Below are 5,385 nucleotides of genomic sequence, written 5' to 3' on the forward strand. Positions count from 1 at the left end.
ACTTGGAGATGACGTGGCTCCAAAAATATGTACAGTCATTCTGAATTCCTCCAGTTTTCCGTTCAAATTTCCATTGGGCCACCATAGAAAATACAGGAAATTGGAGTCCTTTGAGGGTACCCTGACTTGGTAAAACTTTGCCATCAATGCAACTTTCTCCTCTCTAAACCTTGTCAACACTCCAACCAAAGTATTTGTCAGGTCTGGGCCTTCGAGTAACTGGTTGCTCAGTGAAACTCCTTGATATGTCGCAGTACAGTCAAAAACAACTCTGATTTTCTTATTTTTTTTAGATGATACATCCCCTTTGCTATGATGTCATACATGAAGGCTTTATAGTGAGCATGAAACTCAGGGTTTGAGATTGATGGCTCTCTGCTCAGTTAGACTGTGTCTTGCTCTTAAGTGGGAGACTTATACAATAATGTCTGCCGATGAGCTGATTAGACTGTTCCACATCTTTCATGAACTGCAGATCTTCTTGTGACATCTTGTGACAGGAATTTCATGTTGTGTGAACACTGAAGGTAGGTCAATTTATCTTTCCTCTTCAAATCCACTGACTTCCAGTTCTGACAGGATGTGACTATGGACAAGCTTCTCCTGTCCCATAGTTCGGAGTAAAATGTCCGTCTTTCTGCCTCTTAAGTTCAGTGCTCTCATGGTCTTCTCTGTGCAAAATGTCGCTGAACTGCCAGGATCTATAAAGGTGTATTTCTCAACTATTGTGTGCTTTTCTTGAGCTTTACCGGAACAGTGGCCAAAACTCCTTCTTTGCTTCCGGTCCCAGTGTATCCACACATCTCCTGGCCTACAGCACTAGTGGCCTGAGTTTCAGATGTGCTGTTTCGTTCATTTTTGGGTGATGTATTTTCTTCTCTTTTTATTTGTAGGATGCTTGGATGTTTCCACAAATAACTGACATGTCAATCTTCTTGAACAATCTTTACTCAATGGATTTCAAATATTCAATATTTTCCTTGTGTGCTAGCTTCTGGAACATTTCACAGTTGTCAAGAGTGTGATTCTTGTCAGATTACAAACAGTTATTCTGAGATACTTTGCCATTGTCAGTCTTTGTGATTTGGTTTGACTGTGACAATTTATGTTTTTCTGTGTCAACACTTGTAGCAAAACTGCTACTTCTTGGAGAACTTTCCTTTGATTTCCTCACAAAACAGCTTTTTTTTCTCTTTGTTTTGTAGATAGACTGACTTCCTGGAGATCACCAAACAATGGATCTAAAATGATCTTTGTTTGTCTGTCAATGTAATCTACCAGATCTGCGCACCTTGCTCTTCTTCCTTTGGTGTCCTGCATTTCAAATGCCACATTACGCCATCGCTCCCTCATCTTATATGGCAATTTGGACAGAATGACTCTCACGTTTGCTGGATTATCCATTTCTTCCATATAGTCAACATGTTGCATCGTGTTTTGGCAACCAATCAGGAAGAGAGAATAAGCGTTTAAGCCCTTAACATCATCTGTCTTTATCTGTGGCCATTTTAAAGCCTTTTCGATGCAAGCCATGGCTATTTTTAAATTATCACTATATTGCTTTTGAAGCAGTTGTCTGGCTTCTCTGTAGCCTATCTCTGTGATCATGTGTTCAAAGATTCTCTCCAGATCTTGTGGCTCTCCACATGTCTAATATATTGTAAAGCTCAACAGGAAGCAAGCTTTTCAAAATAAAACTAAGCTTCACAATAAAATTGGTCTGAACAAATATTAACCTTCTTTACTAAATCTGACAAAATTAAAAAAAATCAAAGCATTGTACAAATAATTTAAATATTTCTTATGTATAGCTCTAACAAATACTTTTGAGGACCGTTGATCAGATGCAATGAGGAATTACTTACATTTGTACAATTATTCAATGAATAACTATATTCATTGACAAATTGACACAGACTGTCAAATGGCTCGAATATATCAGATGGAAATTACATTGTTGTCAACAGAGGAGGCTGTTTCAAGAAAGAGGTGGCGCTCTCTCCATGACTGTTTCGTTAAGGCAAAATAGAGGATGAAAGGACAGAGGTGTGTACCCCAGGTGGTCTGCACTGTGTGTGAAAGGTGTGTGTATGAACAAGAAAGCCCCTCAACAACATGACTACAAATTGACTGTTTGGTTTAGAATGGCCTAGCTAAAGTGCAGACAAAGGCAAGACTTGAAAACTGATTTCAGAGACACTCCATCAAATTTGACTCAGCTTGAATTATAGTGTAGAGAAGAATGTGCAACATTTTAGGCTATTTATGTTCAAAGAAAACAGCTGTATTTGTAGCAACAGGTGGCTATGCAAGGCTTCAAGTCAGCGGAGCTATATAAATGCACACCAGACAATTCTAAATAATTTCTTTGTCAAAGAATATGAAAGCCATGTTACCTCCTTCTACATTAGAAATATGTGCCACTTTGTGCTGGTCTGTCACATAAATTTACAACAAAATACAGGGAAGTTGACAAAAAGTACTGGAACATGACAAAATGTGAGAAGATAAAGGCATAGGAATATTTTTGTAAGTCACTTCATGTTAAATATTTTGAAATGGAATTTGTGAAAAAATAATAAGATTGCCTCAAAACTGTGAATTATGAAACCAAGGAAACTCAACAATGAGAATAAACAACTGAATTATTGATGATCAGTAGAGTCTTCCCATCAGCGCAGACATAAAGTTAAGCCTATCGCCTTCCCAAAAGCAGTGCTTGTGGGAAGGCGATGTTCCTAACAATAAGCACAAGTGTTTTCCCTTCACAAAAGGGATGCTTGTTTAAAAATAAATGCACTGAGGTTATATGATGACATTACAAACCTTGAATGCCACATTGAAACATTCATGTCAGGTTCAGCAGAGGATAAGTACAGCATGAGGAACCTGGAAAATATGCCCTGAATGGTTCAGGAAGCTATAGGCTTGAGATTAGAAGTATGGTCTTCCTCCAAATTTTTTTCACTTTAGAATTTCTTTAATTGAAATTCTACTTCCCAACCTTTGCTCTTACTTGCATGAGGCGCAGACAAAGCAACGGGGATGATAGGTCTTCCCCAGAGCTGACACCACCTCCCCCTCAATGAAGTCCTGGCAGCTGAAGCAGCGAGTCCCGTACAGCCTCTGGTAGTCCAGAGTACAGATGTATTCACCTTGGCGCACAAAGAAGCCTCCTTGGGCAAGTTCACAATTACATACTAGGGGGGAAAAAAAGCACAGGAGAAAGAGAAAAATGTAAGGAGGAAGAGTTACGGATATTTGAAACTAATAACACCCAAATTGGAATAATTTATCTTTGTTGTGTTTTTATCTTCCATACTTTATTAGAAGAGAAATGGCTTTAGTTTCTTTGTTCTAAGTTTACTAATTAGATGACTTCTGAACACACAGCCAAATTTTAACTGTATATATAATTCTCCTTCAACTCAACAGTTTAGAACTACTACTACTTATATATGTATATATATATATACATACACGACATACAATCAGAGGCCCTGTCATCAAAATCTGACCAATCGGAAACCTCCACGCATTAACACATTAAAGCTGCAGAATGTAACTTTTTCGTAACCATGGATGTGGCCTGAAAATTTGAACAAGCCCCACCCCCTTGTTCCCTGCTGTGTCTCACAGCCCTCCCTCCACAGCCCCTCTCACACAGAGAAAACTAGCGTGAACGCACCAGCTATTAAACAAGGCTCCACAACGGTGGATAAACAGCTATGGCATCGGTAGGTATCAATGTTATGCTTTACATTTAAATAGTAGTCAGTTCATATTTTAATGTTCACTCTTTTTATAAGTTATAAATTGCTAGCAAGCTAACATAAAAGCAGCTACAGTGTGTTTGATAAGGTTTGCTAACTACCTCGGCAACATGTCAAACCAGTGAGTTAGCAGTTCAAATTTTTCGCTTTTCACGTTGTGACATTTCATCTGTATGCTATGCGACTAGAGTTCTGACATGAAGTCCATGGGCTACAATGAGGAAATTACACAAACAGCTACGGGCAGTAAGAAGAGGAAGCCATGTGCGTGAAGCATCAGGCAGGCCAGGTGGGAGATGGGTCATAGGTCATGGAGTCGGTCCAACTCCTGACCATCTCATCAGAGGTCTTAACGACATGTATAAAAATTAACTTTGTGTCACACTTTGCGTAAATATATTCACACTTTTTCCCTGGTGTGAAAATGTGCAGCAGCTACGCACATTTTTTCTGTGAATAATATCAAACTACAAAGCGTCAAAACTCACCTAAATACACTGAAATGTGACTACATTCAGTTATTTAGACCAGGAAGCATCAAACCTGATGTTGTTTTCATGATTTTAATCTTTTATTGTTTAAACCTAAACGATGAAACTGAACCGCATTTATCCTCAGACAGTAATCTAACAGCACACAAAATAAAGAAAATAAAAATAAAAGGATGTGAAAACCTCCCTAGGATGTAAGTAATATTTTTCCTCAGTTTTTGTTTCATAAAGATGTAACTCATTGGTCTGTGCGCCGAAGCGCATGGAATGCATCAAGGGCTGACCCAAGGCATAAGCAAACTAAGCGGCTGCTTAGGGCTATGGGACTACAAGGGGGCCCCCTAAGAGGAACTGATTTTTTATTTTTAATGATTTTGATGTAATTATATTAACAAAAACACAGAAATTCATTCTAAAATTGTGATATTTCTTTTTTACAATATATATATTTCATAATGTGTGTAGAAATCTTTCTTTTATGGGCAAAAAGAAAAATAAGTTTAAAAATTGCTCTTGGGGCGACTTAATAAGTCGATGAGCTATTCTAAGCTGTAGTTGGCGATATGTTGTTTGCTGCTGATAATTTATGCATCTTAAATAAACAATATTTTTACATCAACTTATAAATTATGTGAAACTTCTCCAATTAAAATTGTTTGAAGGCACAGAATTAACCTGGCACTGGTCCGCATTTATACCAGGTGAGAAAGACTCACCTGGTATAAATTAAATTTGTATCTATTGTAATTACACCCAAGAGAATTTAATTTAATCAAAGCATGTCATGAATATGTGTGTATGTATTCCATCTTAAGTTGGGTTGCACCAATTGCAGTGTTCTGGCCGATCTTTAAAAAGCCTGACCTGCCAATTTTGAGTTTGGCCAATAATTTTTTTTTGTCTGAAATGTCACTATATATAGCAAGAAAGTCACTGAGTTGGCAACAGTGGGGAGAACATTGTTAACTGCAAACATGCAGACCTGACCTGGTGGACCGATCTGTCAGTCAAACTTTTCACTGTATGAAAATCAAACATTATGCTTTTAAAGATATTTGTCTATACTGTCGAGAAAAGTCGAGCTCATCCCACTTCCCCATGCTGGAGATTTTAGTTTAATA

The 5,385-nt window shown here is 37.9% G+C and overlaps 1 long non-coding RNA gene across 1 annotated transcript in view; it reads right to left on the reverse strand.

Moving 5' to 3' along the window:
• Window positions 1-588: 588 nt before the first annotated feature.
• The window catches only part of LOC106941647 (uncharacterized), an 11,190-nt gene continuing 6,393 nt past the window's right edge, over window positions 589-5,385 (reverse strand). The window contains exons 2-3 of the long non-coding RNA XR_001423429.1: window positions 1,212-1,214; window positions 589-600 (exon numbers count right to left, since the gene is read on the reverse strand). This is a non-coding gene — a long non-coding RNA (uncharacterized LOC106941647). The remainder of the gene's footprint in view (window positions 601-1,211; window positions 1,215-5,385) is intronic.

Source organism: Poecilia latipinna, unplaced genomic scaffold (genome assembly GCF_001443285.1).
Source record: "Poecilia latipinna isolate Pla-1442-1.1 unplaced genomic scaffold, P_latipinna-1.0 Scaffold3789, whole genome shotgun sequence".
NCBI lineage: Eukaryota > Metazoa > Chordata > Actinopteri > Cyprinodontiformes > Poeciliidae > Poecilia > Poecilia latipinna.